Source organism: Trachypithecus francoisi, unplaced genomic scaffold (genome assembly GCF_009764315.1).
Source record: "Trachypithecus francoisi isolate TF-2019V2 unplaced genomic scaffold, Tfra_2.0 Lachesis_group16, whole genome shotgun sequence".
Taxonomy (NCBI): domain Eukaryota; kingdom Metazoa; phylum Chordata; class Mammalia; order Primates; family Cercopithecidae; genus Trachypithecus; species Trachypithecus francoisi.
Window position 1 is genome coordinate 29,036,251 of NW_022681461.1, and position 22,854 is coordinate 29,059,104.

Here is a 22,854-nt window from a genome sequence, read left to right on the forward strand (position 1 = left end):
TTATAGTTTTCTAAGTGCCCTAGAGATTATAATACACATGCTGTACTCAATTTTTAACAGTCTACTTAGAGTACCTCACCACTTCAACTGGAATGTAAAAATCTTAACACCCCATAAGTCCCCTTACTCCCTGCTTTATGCTATAGTTGTCATATATTACATCTGCATTCATTAAAAACCTCATCAGACAACACTTGTTTTCTTTCAACCGTTATGCATATTTTAGAGAACTAAAGAGGAGAAGATTAGTCTAGTGTATTTATCAGATATTCACCATTTCTATTTTTCTGCCTTCATTCCAGATGTTCTAAATTCTTTTCTGGCATCATTTCCCTTCTGTCTGAAGAACTTCCTTTAGCAATTTTCTTATACAAGGTCTACTACTGGCAATGAATTCTTTTAGTTTCCCTTCATCTGAGAATGTCTGAAAGTTCCTTGAGGATATTTTTGCTGAATATAGAACTCCAAGTTGACAATTATTTTCTCTTAGTAGTTTTAAAATGTTATATCACTTTCTCCATGATGAGAAATACATAGTCATTCAATCATTGTTTCTCTATAGGTAATGCATTATTTTCCTCTGTTTTCAAGATTTTTTATTGTCTTGGGTTTTCAGCAGTTTGATGATGATGTGTTTTGGTGAGATTTACTTGGGTTTGTGTCTGGGGTTTTATGAACTTCTTGAATCTGTAGCTTTATGCCAAATCTTGGGATTTTTCAGTTGTTATTTATTCAAATCTTATTCCAGTACCATACTTTTTTTCCTGGTCTTTTCCTGGGGTTCTGATGCCATGAACATTAAATCTTTTATTATTATTCCACAGGTCCATGAGGCTCTGCTTACCCTCTCCCCCTAATCCTTTTTCTCTGTTGTTCACATTGTACAATTTCTGTTGAGCTATCTGCAAATTCACTGAATTTCCTCTCACCTCCATTCAGTTACTGAGCCTACTTAGTTAAGAGTTTCAAAAACTGTGGTTACTGCATTTTTGAATTCTAAAATTTTAATTTGGTTCTTTATATCATGTATTCATTTGCTGAGAATTTCTTTTTGTTTCAGAAGTGATTGTTTTTACTTGTTGAGCATTTTTATAACAGCTGCTTTAAAAGTCTGTTAGCTAATTCCAACATATTTGCCATTTCAGTATTGGCCTCTGTCAACTGTCCTTCCCCATAAAAATGGATAATTTTCCTGGTTCTTCATATGCCAAGTAATTCTGGGTTGTATCCTAGACATGTGGAACACTCTATTACAAGACTCTGGGTTTTGTTTCAATCCTACTGAGAATGTTGCTATTTTTCTCTTAGCAGGCAATTGTCGTGAATAGCTTCAGGCTTCAAGTTCTAAACCTCTTTCTGTGGGTTATGTTTCCAACATCAGTGTAGTTTTCTTTTCTTTTTTTTTTTTTTGAGACGGAGTCTCGCTCTGTCACCCAAGCTGGAGTGCAGTGGCCAGATCTCAGCTCACTGCAAGCTCCGCCTCCTGGGTTTACGCCATTCTCCTGCCTCAGCCTCCCGAGTAGCTGGGACTACAGGCCCCCGCCACCTCGCCTGGCTAGTTTTTTGTATTTTTTAGTAGAGATGGGGTTTCACCGTGTTAGCCAGGATGGTCTCGATCTCCTGACCTTGTGATCCACCCGCCTCGGCCTCCCAAAGTGCTGGGATTACAGGCTTGAGCCACTGCGCCCGGCCAGTCAGTGTAGTTTTCAAAGCCTTTGTAGAGACTTCCACTTCTGGCCGTAGTGAAGTAATAGGAACCAGATTTACCCCTCTTTTGTCAATTTGGTGGAACTTCCAATTCTGGTCATTTCCCCTCATCATCCTGCCACTATTTACTTTTCAGGGTCCTCAAATAGCTGCTTCATGCATTCTATCCAGGTTTTATAGCTGCACTCAGTGGCAGAGTCAGAGTAAACTGTGTTTACTTCATCTTATCTGGAACTGGAATCTTGTGACTATATTTAGATTTCATAAAATTTGCAGTTGAAAAAGTAGACGCATATACCCAGTTGCTCCAAACATACGTAAATGTTTTCTGATAACTAAATGAGTGTCGGTTTTTAAATTAAAAATAATTTTAAAATCACATATTCAGTCACCCTTTAAAGGGCTTAGTATCCACACATGGTCAGAGCATTCTCAGAAAGTCACATTAAAGAATTTACAAGAGACAGCAGGAGTATAACCAAAGGTCTAAAACAAGCATCCTCCTCTACTGACTCTTTCAGAGAGAAAGAGGTAGGAACTCACATTTTTCAAGGCCTTTTTTTATTTTTTTTTAAACATAATGAAGCCCCCTAGTTCTCTTCAGTCAGGATAAACCAGAGCTAAGATTAATGAAGGTAGGTCTCTGAAGTTTCTCCTATCTGAGTTTTACTACCTTGGCCAGTAGTGCCAACGTCTTTCTTTTAAGCCACCTTCCATGTCACGAATGTAATTTTTTATTGAAATTCTAATCTTGTCTTTTAAAATAGAAAATTAAAATTCTAGAAATGTACTGCCAAATACTATAGCCACTAGCTACTAGCCACATGCAGCCATTTAGTATTTGGTAAGCCTGTAACTGACATGGTGAACTTTAAATTTTATATAATGGTAATTGAAGTTTTTAAAAAATTGATGCTTGTTTCTGTTCTTGGGAAACTGCTAAGTATGTTGGAACAACTTGGGAATGTGAGTCTACTTTTTCAATTATGAAAGTTATGAAATCTAAACACAGATTAAGTATTTCTAATGAAAGCTTCGTGTCGAAACTGGTACATGCTATAAGTATAAAATATAAACTGGATTTGGCAGATTTAGTCTGAATAAAAAATAGAAAATATATTAATAATTTTTCATAGTTGATTACATGTTGAAACTATATTCTTGATATATTAGGCTAAATAAAATATATCATTAAGATCAGTTTTACTTGTTTCTTTTTACTTTTTAAATGTGGATACTATGAAATATAAAATTACACATGTGGCTCTCATTGTATTTCTATCAGACAATGCTGTTTTAAATCTCGTCTAAAGATTGAGATACATACAAGTATTTTAAGCTGAAATTCTAGAAAATGGAAATATAGGCAAAAATATAAGATATTTGTTGGGTGCAAAGAAGAAATGATAGAGGAACCATGTAGAGAGAAGAATAACATATGTACACATTATCAGAATCCTCAAACAAGGTGAAAGATAAAAGAAAATTCTTTTCTAATTCTCTTCATTTTCAATTAATTGAAATGCAAAGATGATTAGGACAAAAAGATGTTCGAAATTACTCTTTGCAATACTATCTTTGTTGGTAGGCTGTTAATTTACAGATGACCTTGTAAAACAAAAACTGTAAAAGAAGAATGAATACACAGACTGCAGACTGCATAGCAGCTACTATACATTTTTAGACATCTATTTTTTCCACAAATGTGTCAAGCTGACAAAATAAGAATATAAGCAATTTACAAACTCTTCATATTAAATTCTAATTCAAGCTGTCCCTTTTTGGCTTTGGAAATGGAAATGGATCTGCTATAAGTTTCTAGAATTAATATTACACAATGGAGGGAGACATGCTGACCTGTCAAACGGGGCGTGAAGGGGGGGGATGTTTAAAAAATATTTACGTGAAATAACACATGGCCAAAGGCCTGGAATTTGGTCTTAGGAGTAAGACAATTTATGCAGCCTCCTTCTCCACATGGTTCTTTGTGCACAACAGGAATGAGTCTACACTGTTAATAGTCTGTAATCAATGCCAGACGACTGATCAAAGATGGCAAAGTAGGGCCAGGTTTCAGAGGCCACCCCGTTGCTGAAAGAAAAGGAATATTTTCTTCAGGTGACCTTAAGCTTCCTAGAGGTCAGGCAGGATGATCTAAGCATTGTTTTTCAGGCTGTCTGAGGACACCTGGATCAATGACTATTTGAAGACTGTGGGTGAACCATGCTGAGTTCATCCTCTGGCTCCACCCATTTGTAAGGTTGCACAGACCACCTCTGACTTCAGATTCCCACAGCCCAACTAGCCTAAATAAGTTTAGTTTTCTTATTTAAATGTTCCATCATCTAGGAAAAACACATGTGATTGCAATGTTTAGATAAAAGGACAGTATACAAACCGGTATGTAGTGTGATAGCAATTACTCAGACACAAAACAACTGTAAATACCAACAGTGGTTATCCCTAGTAACAGGCTTATATTCCCTCTGTTTTTCAATATTTTCCACATTTTAAGGAGGAAAAATCTTGTATTACTTATACAGAGCAACTTATTATTTGTATGAGGGAGCAGTGAGAAACAAAACGGGTCTATATCTATGAAAGTACATGAATACATTTTGAATTAGTATCTTCATTTGATATTAGCACCTAATACATTTGTGATATTTGCAAACTTCTTGTGGTATCAGTAAGCAGAGGTATACTCATAAATGTGCTTTCAAGGTGCCATGGTGCTATCCAAAAACACAGATCAGTAATAAAAACAAAAGTGGATTCTTTAGGAAAGCAGTCTCCAAAGTTAGAAAACAATAAAAGGAAAACATTTCTTTTTTGAAGTATGAGTGTAAACTTCAACCATTCAGTTACACTGTACATCTAAGGTCTTACACTTGATCTTAGCCAAAAGGCCGAGAAGCGATGTACATCTAAGGTCTTAACAATGCTGCATGAAAAATTAAGGCTTTACATTACATAAATGTTTGATCTACTTTCCTAACGATTATGATGCACTTCAAATTACTTCTTACAGATCTTTCAAGGTTCAGCAAGGCAGAGAGAGAAGCACAATCAAATATATTTATTTATTAGATCAACTGGTCACTGTTTAGACAGAGTTCCAGGTAAATATAGGTGCCATTTTCACAGAGTTCAACTGCTATATATCAAGAAGATCACATATAGATAACACGTTATTTAAAGAAAGAGACTAGCACTGCCAGAGTACTATAGGAAGAGAACCACAAATCATTCATGATAGTGAAACTCTAGTGATATTCTCTTTAAAGTCAGAAAAAAAGATGCCTCCTATAACCTCCGTTATTTTAATATCTTTCTAGAAGTATTAGCCAAAGCAGTAAAAATTACAAATAATGTTAAACTGGAAAATAAAATTATTATTTGGAAATGAAACGATAATCCACTGACAAAATTCAGTAGAATCACCTGAAAATAAAACCAGAGCCAATATACAAAAATCAATAGCTTCCCTAATTTCTAGAAAGAAACAGGTAAAAAATACAATGGGGTAAAAATTCACATTCATAAAAGAAAGAAAGAGTATAAACAAATAGAATACATTCAAAAGATAGGTGTACAGAATCAACATTAAAAAATCATGGCACCGGTCGGGTGCGGTGGCTCACACCTGTAATCCCAGAACTTTGGGAGGCCGAGGCGGGTGGATCATGAGGTCAAGAGATCAAGACCATCCTGGCTAATACAGTGAAATCTCATCTCTACTAAAAATACAAAAAATTAGCTGGGCGTAGTGACGGGCACCTGTAGTCCCAGCTACTCAGGAAGCTGAGGCAGGAGAATGGCGTGAACCCGGGAGGCAGAGCTTGCAGTGAGCCAAGATAGCGCCACTGCACTCCAGCCTGGGCAACAGAGCCAGACTCAAAAAAAAAAAAAAAAAAAAATCATGGAACATAAAAGAAGACTTAAATTAATAAAATGATTCACCATCCTGCTGAATGTTAAAGCTTAATTTTAAAGATGACAATGTTCCCTCAAATAAACATAGAAATGCAATGGAGTTACAATTAATATCCCACTAGCAGTTTTGTTTAGAAGTTGACAAAATTACTCTAATGTTCTTATAGAAGAACAATCATGAAGAATATTCAAGAACGGCCAGGCATGGTAGCTCACGCCTGTAATCCCAGCGCTTTGGGAGACCAAGGCGGGTGGATCACCTGAGGTCAGGAGTTCAAAACTGGCCTGGCCAACATTGCGAAACCCCATCTCTACTAAAAATATAAAAATTAGCTGGGCATGGTGGCACACACCTGTAGCCCTAGCTACTAGGGAGGCTGTGGCAGGAGAATCGCTTGAACCCGGGAGGTGGAGGTTGCAGTGAGTCAAGATTATGCCACCGCACTCCAGCCTGAATGACAGAGTAAGACTCGGTCTCAACAAAAATAAAAAATAAAAAAATTTTCAAGAAAATGTGGGGGGAAATAAACCATATTTAACCACGCAGATAGAGCTTGCACAACTAGATATCAAGATGTGTTATCAAAATGTGTCATAAAGCTATAGGAATTTAAACCTATTCTGTTCTTCTATTCTGTTCTTTAAAATGTTTAAAAATAAAAGGCTAGAATTCAGTATACAATTAATATGGCATTTCAAATTAATGTAATAAAAAGATGGATTCTTAAATCAGTTTGGCTAACTGGCTATTCATTTTGGAAAATATGAAGTTAGATCCCTACCTCTCACCTTATACAAAAATAAATTTCAGATGCAATAAGATTTAAATGTAAAAAATGGAACCACAAAAGTACTAGAGGAAAATTAAAGTACAATTTATTTAATGGTGGGATGGAAAAGACCTATCTCTGCATGCCAACAGCCAAAATCATAGGGAAAAATATTAGATCTAACAACTAATCTCAGAGATTAAATCTTTCAGTTTCACAAAACTGAAAGGCAAGCAAATTGAAGGAAATATCTGCATCATATGGCAGAAAGAGAGTTAAAATTTTAATCAATAAAAAGTTTTTGTAAATTAACTTCAAAAGCAGAGCATTCCATTGAAAATAAGCACTACCCTTCTCATCTAATAGGTGAGTTAAGAAAAATCCAGAGAAGACTGACTAAAGCATACGTTGGTAACTCCTGGCAAAAGATGAGATGAAATCTGGGCTTTGCAGTCCCCTAGAAACATGATTTTTCTGCATTATCAGGTTGCCTAAATCTAAAAGAAGAGAAAGGAAAAGAAAGAAGGAAGAGAAGGCGCAAAGGAGACAGCAAGGGAGGGAAAGAAAGAAAAAGAAAGGAAGAAAAAAAAAGAGAATAAAAAGGAAACCAAACCATATTCCAATGGCTATGGCTGAATGAATTACCTACGCATGTTTCTACACATGTTAAGTTAAAAAGCAATCTCCTACCCTTGCACTAACTATGTAAGTGACCTAACTTCTCGGCCTTATTGCTCATCTTAGAGCAAGCTGAACTTGAAGATCTCTAACACTGTCCAGTTCAACCCCACTTGCATTAATGTATGACATTATAAAGTTATGGGCAACTCAGAAAACAACCTACATACAATTCAGTGAACATTTATTGGGCACCTAATATGGGCAAGATACCATAACAGATACTGTGGGGATATAGCTTTGTCCTCTACTTGTATAATCAATCTATTACCATAAAATTCTGGAGCTGGAAGAACTGAATTTTATAAACGAGCAAACAAGCATGTTGGATATACTGAAATATAAAACCTTTAATACATTAATAAAGTTAAAGAAAATGTATTCCATATATATAATATGTTAAGTCTATCATATTCTTTAACAATTCTTTTAAATAATTAGATAGGAAAATAGGGAATCTGAGCTTGAAGTCTAGCACTGTCAGAAATCCATTTTTAAGAAAATTATTATCTGAATTTATATAACATAAAATTAAGCATTTTAAAGTAAACATTAGGATGTTCACAATGTTGTGTAACTACCTCTTCTGCTAGCTCCCAAACTTTCCTTGCAGTGCAGCAATGAATTCAAGATGTGCTCCATCCTTGATCTTGACCATTTCCCAATGAAGCCCATGACTCTTTGAGGAATTCCTCATTCACTTAGCATAACTAGGCAACTCATTCTATTCTAAAATCATTTAACAAATGTCTATGTAAATCTCTACCAACAAAATGAAGGGCCATATAATTACCCAGAAAAGTCAATCTCTGGAGTCATCTATGAGAATTACAAAACTGCATTTTTAGTAGCTGGACTTTTATTACCTAAATTACTCCCTGCCTCTATTCTCTCATCTCAATCTTTGTGAAAGTTTGCACAGAGTATTCAAAGAGTGTCCAAGCCCAAGCTCACAAGAGATCAATTCATAGGTTCTCTATGCAGACCCCTCTTTGGCACGCAAGGTTTATGCAAGGAATGTTTGCCTATGAAAAGTTGATAATTATAGGTATGCTTCAGAAAGAAATGACAATTGCCATGAATATTTACATAGTACCTTAGAAATATGCTTTTATGCTAATCATAAAATTATAACTGCAAACATTTTCTGATAATTTATTATGCTCTTGACACAAGTCTACGTGCTTTCTATACATTATTTCATTTGAATCTTACAACAATTATAACAATATTGAGGTTTAGAGGTTACATGACTTCCCCAAAGTCATCCACTTTACAGTAACTACCAGGCATACTTCTTCCCTGAGACTGCACTGCCAATAATGATCCCTGAACCGTTTCTATAAAGAATTCCCACAGCAGCTGGGATAAACGAAAGCCACATGGCTTAACTCTGAAAGGCACTCCCAGGCAGTCTGTGGGGAAGGAGCAAAAGGTTCACCACCTTTGAAAGACTTAGGAATTCCAACCATTAGTCACCAGCAGAGGTGCATCAACAAACACTGGTTTCAATCCACGTCAAAGATATTTTCATTATCCCCATGAAAGGATTAAAAACGGTCCCCTCTAATATCACAACCTGCCCCCTTGTGCCACCTTCAGCACTCCCAACCCCCTTCCCTAAACTGCTGGTTTCCCACAGTCTCATCACTATCTAAACACTCTACCATTTACTAATTGATTGTGCATATAAGTATTCTAATGTGCTAGAATGCAAACTCATTGAGAACAGGGATCTTCATTTTATTCACTGCTGTGTCTCCAGTGTTTAGAGATATAGTGGCCTGGGTCACAGTTGGAGCACGTTCCTCTTCCTTACAAAAGTATATGATGGTATCTATTCAAATCACTTTCTAACATTTCACCAAAACCTGCTAAACACTGCTAAATATTTCACACATTTGAATGGAGACACTGATACATTCATAAGTGAATGCAACAGCTACGTCACCAAGGAGAAAGCTGTAATTATGGAATAATAGAACTATCACTGACAGATGGAAGGGGTTTTGCTTGTTGTTACAGCTTATCCAGGGAATTATATAAAGAGTTCAGTGAGTTAGCATAACTGACAGGCAACCTACGCATACAAATCTTGGGGAGCTGAAAGGCGAGAGGGGAGGGCAATGAAGGAAGGATGTTTAATTTCAAAACATATGTGCATCTTCATAACAGAAGTTACTGTTTGGAAAATGTTTTCAGTGGCCATTAATTCTTTAACAGAAACTATGGAAAACAGTGTGACAAAGTAGTATGGCAGAGCATGGGTTAATAACCATTTTCCTGCATTAAATACTTTGCAATTTGCCAGGCACTGTTCTGAAGCCTTTACATATATTACATCATTTGAATATCCTTACAACAACCATGTGATATAGGGACTGCAATTATTTTATAGATAATGAAACTGGGGCTCGGAGAGGGTGTCTAACTTGCCCATGGCCACACAGCTACTTAGTGATGGGGCTGGGATTAAGCTGTACTTAATTTGTACTCTACCTTGGTGTTTCTCAACAGGGTGTAGTTTTGTCCCCCAGCTGACATGTGGCAATATTTGGAGACATTTGTGGTTGTTGTAACTAGGGGGAAGGAACTACTGGCATCTAGTGAGTAGGAATGCCGCCGAACATCCTCAGGGAAGAGCATCGCCCCACGACAAAGAATGTTCTGGCACCTAAGTGTCAGTAGTGCCAAGGCTGAGAAACCCTGCTCTCAAACTCTTCACCTCTGTACTTAAAGCTTGAGAAACACCTTTGACACAGGGACTTCTGTCCTTTTTAGGAGGAAAACAAACTGTAACACGTGGTTACAGGTGGTCATGTTACCTTATAAGAGAAGTGCATTCATTTCCTGAGGCTGCTGTAACAAATGACACTAAATCTGGTGGCTTAAAATTATGAAAATTTATTCTCTCCCAGTTCTGGAGGCGAGAAGTCCAAAACCAATGTCACTGGGCTGAAACTGAGGTGCTGGCAGGGTCATGCTCTCTTTGGAGGCTCCGGGGGACTCTGTCCCTCACCCATTCCAGCTCCTGGTGGCTTCCAGAATTGGCACTCCTTGACTGGTGGCCACATCACTTCACTCCCTGCCTACGTCTTCACATCACCTTCCCCTGCATGTCCCTCTCTGTCCCCCTCTGCCTCTTTCTCGTTAGGATGCCTGTGAAACATTTAGAGCCCACCTGAATAATATAGGGTAATCCCCTCAAAATGCTTAATTTAACCACATCTACAGAGACTATTTTTCAAAATAAGGTAACATTTACAAGTTCTAAGAATCAGGATGTGGATATATTTGGGGGACCATGAGTAGACATTATTATTCTCATTTTACCATGAGGGAACTTCAAGTCATGTACCCAGGGACAAATGGCTAACAAGTGGTAGAGGTGGGGTTTGAACCCAGCTCTGTCCACCTCGGACGCTCATTCTTTTTTCTTCATACATTGCCACCTACAGAGGCTGGAGAAAAGATCTGAAACCTGGCCGGGTGCAGTAGGTCATGCCTTTGGGAGGCAGAGGTGGGTGGATCACCTGAGGTCGGGAGTTCGAGACCAGCCTGACCAACATGGTGAAACCCCCTCTCTACTAAAAATAGCCGGGCGTGGTGGTGCATGCCTGTAATCCCACTACTCGGGAGGCCGGGGCAGGAGAATCGCTTGAACCTGGGTGGCGGAGGTTGCGGTGAGCTGAGATCATGCCATTGTAGTCCAGCCTGGGCAACAAGAGCGAAACTCTGTCTCAAAAGAAAAAAAAAAGAAAGAAATCTGAAACCTAGCCTCAGAGTGGGGCCTACTGCAAGAAAACTACAAATCCAGGAGTATTCTAAGCACTGTCTGTAAAAATCATGACAGCACAAACTTTCATGATATGAGTGTCTGAAGAATACAATCACCTGTAGTCTTTGCATAGAACTGTCTAGAGCCTTCTTCCTGAGTCTAAAGTAAAATGCAGCAAACTACAGCTATAACTACACATGCTTCTTTAGCATTTGTACTTTATTATGGACTAAAATCCCACACTTGCTGTGAGAAGAAGTCATTGGAAAGAAGGATATGGTGGGCCTGAAGGATATGGTGGAAAGAAGGATGTGGTGGGCCTGCGTGTCTGTGGGGATGGAGTTTCCATAATCCCAGAAATGTTTTGATATTAAAAATATTGGGCATTCAGCTGTAAAAAGGAATGAAGCACTGAATCAAGTCACAATGTGGATGAACCTTAAAACATTACGCTAAGTGAAAGAAGCCAGGCACAAAATGACACAGATTGTATAATTCCTTTTATGTGAACTACCCAGAACAGTTAAATCCACAGAAACAGAAAGCAGATTAGGGGTTGCCTCGGGCTACACGGAGTGGGGAATCGGGAGTGACTGCTTAGTGAGGATGGGGTTTTATTTTGGAATGGTGAAAATATCTTGGAACTAGATAGAGGTGGTGGTCACCTCCATTTTTCATAGTAAAATGATTAATTTTATGTTCTAAGAGTTTTACCTAAGTAAATACATAAATGAGGCCTCTATGCTAAGCAAACTCTGGGATGGACAATCCATTTCCTTACAATGTAGTGTTAAACCATATTGTGGATCAAATTCTAGAGGAGTGGCTTCTAGCTAAGATATTATGATTTTATATGACCCTGGACAGAATATGTCTTCTAGTACTCTACTTTTTGGATTATGTCAAGAAGGTTTAAAAAACAGCAAGTCATACAATTTTAAAATTCACTTCTAATTTTTTAACTAAAGTAATAAGTACTTGCTGTAAAAAGAAGCTATATTATGCCAAAATTTATAGTAAAGTAATATCTAGAATAAAAATTTTACCTCCCACTCTCCTAAAATTAGTTGCCTACATGTATTTCCTTATAACAGAGCCAGATGAGATAATAAAATAAAAGTGCTGTGTTAACTCTGAAGCATATTTCGAATGCAAGGCATTATTATGAGTGTAAATAACAATACTCATCAAAAAGACAGCACAAAGGAAAACACTGCCACGTTACAGTGTGCACTTTATAACGACGCACCAGTAATAACTAACCAACAAAACTGGTGGTCTATTATTTTACAATCAACAGATAGTAATTAAGCAACAAACTTCAACTGCTGCAGTTTCAGTTTGATAATAACCAGATAGGACAAACCAGAAGAATGTGCATATACGAGATAAGCCTTCTCCTCCTCCTCCTGAAGCAAGTACACCCAAGTAGTCGCCCAGGGAGTCTAGACTGCCCCCAGGGCCTTATATGGAGTAAAGCTTGTTAAGGGAGGAATGTGAAACTCTCTGACTTGTGGCCAGAGTTAGGACCGTCTATGGAGTAGGCAGGGAAAGAATGAGAGGGAAGGCGATCGCCAAGCCTAGTTCAAGTCCAATGCCTTCCTTCAGAATCCAGCTTCTATTCCTAAGGAGAAAGACATTCCCACAGCCCGTGAACCCCCAACTGTGTGGGCCGAGGGCAGGGACAGGTCCGGTGTGAGGGGGTGGAGGGAGGCTATGACAACTGTGGGGATCTACTACCTGTAAACATGCTGCTTTCATGGGGCTGCATCTTGAAGAGAATTTCTCTTGCTATGTACCATGCAAGATAGATTCTGGGCTAGGAACTAGTCTTTCCATTCCAGCCTGAGGCCAGGCTGCTGCCACCTCAGCAGGATCTGGAAGTGGTAAGCCAGGCCTTGATGCAAGGCCAGAGGACAGCTGGACATGAAGGACTGCAGGAGAGGCACAAAGAGGACAAGACCAAAAGAGAGATGGAAGTGCTGAGCTGTGGGCCATGCTTGCCATTAACCCCTTAGATAAAGTTATCTCACAGCTAACTCTTCTTAGTGTGGGTATCTGTAAAATGGGGTAGCACTTCTGCTCTCCTTGCCTCAAACTAAGTTCTTGTTAGAAGAGAGTGAGAGAAAAAGAGCCAGAGTGAAAGAGAAAGTGAGACAGAGAGAGGAGAAAGGGGCGAGGGGAGATAATAATGAACAGAAAAATATACCAAAAATTAAGCCTTGTCTCAGTACTTCCAAAACTCTGTGTATGCCATATAACTAAGAATCTGTTTGTTAAGAGTTAACACACTTTGGGAGGCCAAGGTGGCTGGACCACTTGAGGCCAGAAGTTCAAGACCAGCCTGGCCAACATAGCAAAACCCAGTCTCTACTAAAAATACAAAAATTAGCCAGGCATGGTGATGCATGCCTGTAGTCCTAGCTACTCAGGAAGCTGAGGCACAAGAGTAGCGTGAACCCGGCAGGTGGAGGTTGCAGTGAGCCAAGATCACACCACTGCACTCCAGCCTGGGTGACAGAGCAAGACTGTGTCTCAAAAAAAAAAAAAAAAAAACAGGAGTTAACACAAAAGAAGAGAGACATTTGGCGAAAGAACAGCTTAAATAAAGGTAACTTTTTAATTCATGCTTTCATTCATTTATTCAACATATATTTAGTGAGCACTGGTTAGGTTTCTATTACCGAATAAAACAGACATGAATTTTCCTTTATGGGGCTTACCATTTGATGTGAGAGTAAGACACTAAATAGCTTGTATAATTTATTTGGAAACATTATCATTTATAATATAAGATGTACTGTGAGGGAAATAAAGGGAATTGCAGTAACAGAAAACAGAAAATTAGGGGAGATCTACTTAGGTGGGGTTTGAGCAAAGAAGGAACATTTACGAATCCTAAAGGAACAGAAGAAGCTGGCAACACAGAGCAGGAGCAGGCAGCAGAGAGGGAGCTTCCTGGGTGGAAGGTTCAGGTGGAACACAGGTCCTGGAGCAGGATGGAGGGCAGGAGAGGAAGAGGCTGGAGCAAAGTGGACACTCCTATCTACTCCCAAGAGCCTTTTCTATGCTGTGTGTCACGTGCATCTCGAAGAGCTAAGGATAAGCCCTGCTTCCCAAGAAGGTATTACAGAACGTCAAAATGGGAAGTGTCAAACAAGCCACAAAGATGGATGAGATACCAGATTCCAAAGTGAAGTGTCAGGCCTAGATGCAGTTTTTCAAAGAACATAGCCCAAAACATTTTTCACTGGTCTTAAACTTCTTATCTACAGTGAGGCTACAAGTAGGCTGGACTGTTTGTTGGTGGCTAAAAGGAGAGAATGTTTGAAGCAAGCAGGCTGCAGTCCAGTCTGCTCCTAGCCTAAAGGACTAAGCTTAGGAAGAGATAAGAGTAACTGCCCCTTCCTGCTTCTCCCCTTTCCAGCCTAGTGAGGGGGCTCAACAGGACTACCTGGAGAGCATGAGGCTGTTACGATATGGAAGGCACTGTGACCTTGTTTGGGACTTCTGCTTAAGAAATCTGAAGAACTGGAGAGCTGGCTGGATAAGCCAAAGGAAATGACAGCTGCCCTGGGAGCAGCCTGCCCTCTCCCAGTTAGTGGGAACAAAGGAAATGTGAGTGTTTCCCATGGACCACACCATGAGCATATGTACAGAGTATATAATGGGGTCTTCCCAACAAGGGCCACCTAGACAGCAATAGAACCCAGCAGACAGGAGTACAAATGGATTGGTGGGCTTTCTAGAGACTGTGGAAGGAGTCTGCAATTAGGCTGAAGAGAGTGTAGCAGCCCCAACAAGGAAACTGGAGGTGAGAGGCCCCCAGAGACAAGGTGAGAGGGTATCTCCAAAGAACCCACAAAAGGCCCCCCAAGTGAAAGAATCAACTCTAAACACCCACAACACATAAAGAGCTCTCCTATGATACCGCCTGCCAAGTAAAAGCTTTCCTACACTCCTTCCTGTTTCCCACCCAGCCCCTAACCCCAGTCCAGAAATCATAGCTACTGAGTAAGCAAGAGAAAAAGCCTCCAACCACAGCCCCCTCTCCCTGCAACAGGCCGTAGCCACGGGAAGGGGAGCAGTTATAAATATGAATGAAGTTGGAAGCTGTAACTATCCCATGATACTAGACATTTTAAGTATCTGGCAAATTAAAGTGGGGTTTTTTATTATATATGAGGAATCAGAATAGCCACGTGATATGTTTTCATCCAAAAAACAGGGGAAATGCTTTCCACTGTATAAATATTAATGGGAGAGTAGGAGACTTGATGAAGTTGTTTTTTGATGGCCTCCCATGAAACCTATTTGTTCAAGGCAGATTACACATAGAACCCCATTGTGCTAGCACATCTCATGGAAAATGTACTTTCCAAAAATGAGGCCCGGCATGCCCCAGCTTGAGGATGAAGATCACTGTGGTTTGTGGGTACACCTTGTAACATTGTCCATCCTCGGCCAGGCCACGCAGAGCCTTCAGTATCTATGGCAACTGAGGCTACGGACCTCCTGCATACATCAGTGGTTCTCGTTCTTACACCTTCCTCCTTTTTCAGGAAGACAAATTGTTTCAGGAAGGAATCCCTATCACCAGGAACCTCCATCAAGCTCAGCTGTGATCCTCCTGAAACAAGCTCTGATTGAGTTCCCAATATTGTGCCTTATGAGTCTTCTTCTTAGAAGTCACCCTAACAGGATTCCTGGTACATTCATCTGGCACCCAGCTGAGAAGGCCAGAGCCTCAACCCATACTCAGCAGGAAACCCAAGGAGAATCAATGGAAGGACAGGGGCCTCTTTAATTCCACCCATTCAATCTCCCATTGTCTTAGTGTCATGAAAAGCAAGTCTTAACATGCAGGGCAGTAAAACATGACATGGAACTCATCTTCAATAAACTGGCACTTTGGTTAAGCAAATGTGGAAAAGTCAACTGCTACAGCATCCTTATATGCCAGTGGGTTTTAGCAAATTAACATATACTGACCAAGTCTTTCTGATATTGGAAGTATTGCTTACCAAATCAACACCATGTGACAGGATTTCTCCTCACACATATGCACTGTTCTTATGAAAGCTCATTCAAAGCTGACATTAAAAGACATTTTGGGCCAAGCCTGGCTCATGCCTATAATCCCAACAGTTTGGGAGGCTAAGGCAGGACGATCACTTGAGCCCAGGAGTTTGAAACCAGTCTGGACACATAGCCCCAACTTTACACTAGAATAAAAAATCAGCCAGGCATAGTGGCATGCAAATGTAGTCCCAGCTACTCAGGGGGCTGAGGCAGGAGGATTGCTTGTGCCTGGAAGGTCAAGGCTGCAGTAAGCTATAGTTGCACCACTCTAGCCTGGGTGACAGAATGACATCCTTGTTTCAAAAAAAAAAAAAAGTTTTGGTATTTGGGCTATTTTTAAAATGCACATCAGAGGATCTGAAGGTTTCTGGGCCTGCTCTCCACTAGGTTCTGAGCTTCTTGAAGGCAGGGACTATGTTTCATCCACTTTTGTACCCTCCTGGGGCCTAGTACAAAATCTGATATATATGTGGGTTCATTCCAAGTCTGATAGCTGATGAGTGAGTGAACAAATGAACATTCCGGCTCATATTTTCAGTTAGATTTGTGTGAACACTATAATTAAATCTGTTTTTAAAAAGAGAGAAACCTGCTATCCATCATTGTCGACCACTCTATTCTCTACAGACCATTTTGAGTGTGTTTATTTGAATCCTGTAGTCAGATGCTATAGTGTTCTTTTGTGTAAAAAATTTTCCTGGGGTACCTCTTTCTACAGGCTCCTGAGGCCACCCCCATAGCTGCCCATTCACACCACTCAGACACAGCAAAGATCCAGCATGGTATTGGGCTTCGTCAAAGGGAATCAATGGGTATCTCGAAGGGAATAATACTGCTTTAAAATAGGTATTTTCAAAAGAATTACCTTTCACCTCTCTCCTAGAAGGACCTTTGGAGATGAAGCAGAAAGAGAAAAGGCCCTCAAATGCTGAGAGGTATCAGGCACCAGAGAAAGGTCAGAGGACTGGGGTTGGACGGCTCTGCAGTCACATCTCAGCTCTGCTGGGCCTTGGCTTCCTCATCTGTAAAATGGAGATAATAATGCCTACCTCAAAGAATCACGGGGAGGAGGGGAGCAAGTGAATGTATGAAGGCTCTTATTATAGCCCTTGACACATAATAAGGGCTTAAAAATAAGTGGTTAGTCCTACATACAACGCAAATTACATACACCTATCTGTATATTTAAAGATAATTTTGTGTCTGAGTGGTCCATAACTCTCAAAGGAGCTGAGATCCAAAACTCAGCTGTTTAGAACTTGGAATGCACTTTCCCATGGAAACAGTGCTACAAATTATAGAACTTAAGAATCAGAAACCAGATGACCTTACAGTACATCCAGTGATGTTGTAAAACTTCCCACTAAATGTAGGATTTCTTAATATAGGCTCTCTGGTGTTGAAATTCCAAGCAAGGCCACCAAAACCAATGTAATCCATAATGTCACTGAAACCACATGCAAGGAAACAAATAATAGTGGAAAACAATTTTTAAATATTCAGTAATATTTCAGCTTCACATGTTCTTCTAACCTTAGCTAAGATTATCTTCCAATTCTGAAACTCATATAGAAGTGAGGAGACATAAACTTCTTATGAGTAGGGTCATGATTACCTACCCTGCTTCTCCCCACCCCCAACAACTACCACCCAAATCTTTCAATTAGTAATACGTGATAAGGACTCTATCAGCAGCATGAACAAAATGCAACGGGCCCATGGAGAAGAAAGTGATAACTGGGGGGCTAGAGAGTGTGAAGATAAATGCCAAAGAGAAGAAGAGGTGAGGCGTGGAGGAGGGAGGCAGAGAACAGAAAGAACAGGCTTGGTTACCAAGTTTCCCTTCTTTATCCCCTTGTTCAGAGTCAGCCCCATCTCATCTGGTTGTACACAAGCAAAACTATTTGTAAAGGTCATTCTACAATGGATTGGTGGGCTTTCAAGACAATTCGAGATACTGTTTGGTCACAGGCTAATGTAATTTTTTAGGGGTCACCCCTTATCCTCCACCTTGACCCCTGGCCATGGCAGTCTCTACCTATGCAGTGACAGCAAGAAGACAGAGTGCTCTGGGATATTTCTACTGCTTGTTCTCTGGAACGAAATCAACTGACTGTACTTACAGCACATTCAGAAGCCAAGGGTGCTTAGTTTGGAGAGTGCATAACATTGTCTTCAATACGGAAAATTCCAAAGAAACTGCAAAAGTGACCAAGGAAATCTAGTTTTGGACAAAAACTCTAAGTCCTACTCAGATGACATGGGATAATGTTAAATGAAACAAAAATCAATTTATGAAGAAATATATGATTCCAATTTTTGAAATGTATGTATACACACTGTTTTAGGCTTTCTTAGATATATCTGCTCAGAAAAAAGGAAGCTAATGCTCCAGAACATGAACAATGATTTTATCTGTATTAGGGAATGAAAGAGTATATATTTTTTCTTCATAATTTTCTAAGTCTGGTTAAATGGGTAATTATATAAAAGTGGGTAAAATGGCATTTAGAAATACTAATTTGAGATTTTAAAGCTAAAAGAGTTCTTAGAAATGACCTGATCTAAAACTTTCCCCAATCCCTCTCAGGTTTGTAGGTAAAACACCTCTGGCACACCGACTGGCTTCTGAGCCTTAAGTCTTACAACTTGAGGATAACTAGCTACACTATGGCTTGAGCTCAGATCTTGTGACATTTATGGTCTGTGCCACTCCCATAATATCACATTGCCTAGAGTCAGAGACTAATAAACTTCATAAGGAAATACGCCATGAGGAAGGCGCAAGCCTTACTGTGCACACCTACATTTCTCACTAAATAAATATTTGCCTTTGAAGCATATCATAATTTTATGACATGCAAACAATTCAGTTGCTAAAGGAGCTCCAGTGATTTCATCAGAGCTACTGAACTAGAGTCGTAGTTATGAAGTTTGAACTCCTGCATTGCTTAGAAGACCACTATCAGAGAGCTTCACGAGAAAAATATATTAAAAGGCATCTTTGTCCTCATGCTAGGTATCTCTGTGATTATGGAGAAGACATAGCTTATTTCTGTCTTCTGCTGTTGTGAACTACACATATAACAGCCACTTAACTTCCACTGAACCCAAGAGACTGAAGAGACCCATTGTACCATACTGTATTAGAACTACTTAACATTTAGCCCAAAAAATGTATAGAAATGAGATAAACTAAAAACACTTTCTGAAAGTATCCATGTCCCAAAGGCTTTAAGTACTTCTATTTATAAAGCCTTGTTAGGAGCTATGCAATATCTAAATCTTACCAAAAGATTTGTCCCAAGATCTTCTATTTCTTCATGGAGAAAATTCAGACACTGGATGCAAACACTTGTATAGCAGAGCCTTGGGCCGCACAGAAGTGGCTTCCTGTTTTGCTCCATTTATCTTACTGGTAGGGATTGGGAATGCTTTCTAGGCAAAGGGTGGGGAGCTAGCCTATCAAGGACACAGCAGCAGGAAGGACTGACCGCAGGTAGTGAGGTCAAAGAACTGTTTTTCAGATAAGCAAAGAGACTCTACACCTGGTCACAGCCACAATGGGTATCTTGTTTCCTGCCCAATGTGCTAACCAGGAGCATAATACATGACCCCAGGATGTACCTGTGGCTGGCAGACAGCGTGCAGGAGTCTGGGCAATACCTCAGTCTCTTGGGTTCAGCAGTAGTAAGCCTAGACTGAGAACCTGAAATTAGCTATGCAGGTCACATGAGTTTAGGGCAAAGCCTCAAGCATGCATAGGCACAGCAGAGAAGAAAGTGCCTGAAATGAGCACTGAAAGCGTGAAAATGCTGCCTGGGGAGAATTCTCAGTGGAAGGAGCTAGAGAAGTGCAGGAAACAGGAGGCAGAGAAGTATTGCAATCTGAGATATCACAGGCTACAAAATATTCCTCCAACCAAAATTACTGTGGTATTAAGGGAAGCCCTAAGAAAGAGGCTGAAATTTATATGTTTAAATACAAATGCTGACTTCTTAAATATTTTAAAGTTTTAAGGAAAGAATATAATGTGCTAAAGTGGCCTCTTGTCTTTGTCAGTCAAAATAAAGGTACCCAAAATGGATCAAGAACTGTATTACTACATCCCTCAGTCAAAGATCTCCAACTCTGAGAGGTTAATCCAAGTATATAGACAAAAGAAGCCAAAGGCTAGGTTGTATGAAGATGTACAAATGTTGTGTCCCATAAGAGCAGAAAATAAAGAGTTGATGATATTTGAGGACTGATAAGGGGGAAATCAGACTAGGCAAGAGTAAATTGAGGCACAGGAAATATTTTACACTCCTTTACAAATGATAATGTGAAGATACAAAATAGGAAAATAAAATATGAAGTTTAAAAATTCAAAATTAAATGGTCATAAAGATTACAATGGAATCAAAATCGTGGTGCTGGGAAGGAAGCTAGAGAAACAGTCGATGATCAAATGCTGACGGTGGCCAGGATTGTTCAGGGTCGGCTGATGGAGAATGGAGAAACTGAAGGCCAGACCCCATGGTAAAGCCATGGGGAACATTTTTGGCCGGTGAAGAAGAGGCTATAGGCTCATCCAGAAATGTCAAGGTGTGGGCCTGAGCCCCCCAAAAAAGAAAAAAACAATGTTGACCTTCCTGAGATCAAAGTGGGCTCAAGTACACTGTTTGAAACTTGAAATGAAGCATTGAAAATGTGGATAGTTTAATATGATCCTGAAGAAGGGTGATCTGAAGGAACTTGCAGATTAAAAGAAAAGAGGCCCCTTTTCAGAGAGGGCCTGAAAGGGTCTGTTTAAGCTAGAAATATCTGGAAGGGTCCATTTAAGAGTCTAGAAATTTGGCCAAACTCGCCAAGGAACATGAGAATCAAGTTGTACTGCCTGATATCACATGAGAGCGGGAATGGGGCAAAGTGATTAACTTCACCCCACCTCTTGTCATCTCCAGCTTTCAGATGATAATACGCAGACCCAAGAAAGGTCATGCCAACTGCTAGCCCAAGATGACAACTAGTTTATGGTGGTGACAGGAACAGTACTCACATCTTTTCCTCTCAGTGCAGCAATTCTTTATTATAGCATGCTCTCACAGCAACCATATGTAGGTGGACCCAGCATTCTCCTACCATACATGAATTAACCTTAAAAAGTCATTTTCACTATACAAATGTTATTGTTTTTATTTTTAACCGGTGAAATTCAAGAAGGCCAAAAATAAAGAAAATCAACTGTTTCAATTCTAAATACAACCTCAATTTTAGAAGTTCTCATTATTTCTGTTAAATGTATTTAGTTGGTGTTGGCCTATTTTCATAGTTCATATTATGAAGATTTATTCTATAGGTTTATATCATCAGCCACATAAATATGAATTTTTAAGATTTCTATCCAAGTTCTAAGGACCCTTCTTCAGTTTGGGGCCAAGAAAACCCTAAATACCTGCCACTGGAAACCTCTTTCTAGGCCAACAAACACTCAGTCATTACCTATGTTATAGCATATGAATAGAATCAGCTATGAATTTATTGCATGATTCTGTCATCCTCCAACATCTCTCTATTATGTGCTTAAGGAGAATGGCGAGAAATATTTGTCAAATGCTTTGATGTCTTTGGCATTATCTTCCAATACAGAAGCCCCTTTTATAAAAGAAAATGTGACAACTGGTCACTACACATTACTAGATTTATGCTGGTTCCTAAGGATCGATGCAATCTCTTCTCTGGACTACTAAATAATTCATATGATGGTAGCCCAGAAATTTTGCAAGGGTGCATTTCATACATTGAATGTTTTAGGAATTCAACTTTGTCAAAAGCTACATAGAACAACATTTGCATATCTCTGGTCTTCTGGAACCTCTGCCACTCTCCAAGTTCACTCAACAATCACCAGCAATGGCTCAAAGATGATGTCTGCTAACTCCTTCAACCCTGCTAACCCTGAGATACAATCCAGTGTGCCCCAGAGAGGTAAATGCATTCAAATTACCTGGATTTTCTTTCACTGTCATCCAAATCCCTTTTAGTAACACTCTTTTCAATTTGGAAACCATTTCCTTTGATGGAGAATTGAAAGCAATATAGTTCTGCATACGTCATCTATTCATGCCAGCCTTATGCCCTTACTTAAGAAACAGTCTAATCCTGTCTCCATTCTTCTAGCTCCAGATACAACTAAAAAGCAAAATAAACACACTATTCTCAAAATACAAATGACATATGCCCCCACGCACACTCCAAAAAGGTTCAACCTAACCATTAAGGAAATAAAATAAACACACCAATAAAATGTCATTTTGTAACAAACTGGAAACACACCTTTAAGAGATAGAAGGCTAACCTAGTGAGGTTGTAGGGAAATGGACATCCAATAGAGTAACTGTATTTGGAAGCAAATACATAAGATGTTCATGCTCTTTGTTCCAGGAAACCTAAACTTGGATATTTATCTTAAGAGACACAATCTGAAAGAAAAGAAGGTCAAAGTATATAAATATAGGAAGTATAGGAATATCAAAATGGCCCCAAACTGGATGCCTTCTAAGTATTCAATAATGGAAATGTTTAAGTAAACCATAAAACATCAGCTGTGGTAGGCTGAATAATGTCCCCAAAGATGTTCCCATCCTAATCCCCAGAACTTGTGAATATACTACTTTACGTGGTAAAAGGAATCTTCTAGATGTAATTAAATTAAGTGTCTCAAAATGGGGAGATTATCCTGGATTATCCAAATGGACCCAATGTAATCACCAAAGTGTGTAGAAGAGGGAGACAGGAGGTTCAGAATAGGAGATGTGGTGACTGAAGCAGAGGCAGAGGGGTAGGTAAGGTTTGAAGATGCTGCTGGCTTTAAAGATGGAGTGAGGGGCCATGAGTCAAGGAGCAAGGGTGGATTCTACA

The 22,854-nt window shown here is 39.5% G+C and overlaps 1 protein-coding gene and 1 pseudogene across 4 annotated transcripts in view; both read right to left on the reverse strand.

Moving 5' to 3' along the window:
* The window catches only part of PIP5K1B (phosphatidylinositol-4-phosphate 5-kinase type 1 beta), a 310,533-nt gene that overhangs the window by 255,789 nt on the left and 31,890 nt on the right, over positions 1-22,854 (reverse strand). The window contains exons 1-2 of one of the 4 annotated variants that reach the window (XM_033237156.1): positions 19,242-19,354; positions 16,817-16,973 (exon numbers count right to left, since the gene is read on the reverse strand). The exons of 1 other annotated variant lie outside the window; for it this stretch is intronic. The gene's annotated coding sequence lies outside the window, so the exon portion shown is untranslated. Of the gene's footprint in view, positions 1-16,816; positions 16,974-19,241; positions 19,355-22,854 lie in introns of those variants that run through there. 2 more of the 4 variants (XM_033237155.1, XM_033237157.1) reach the window with 2 other exon arrangements.
* On the reverse strand, positions 4,477-4,628 carry LOC117099532 (annotated as a pseudogene).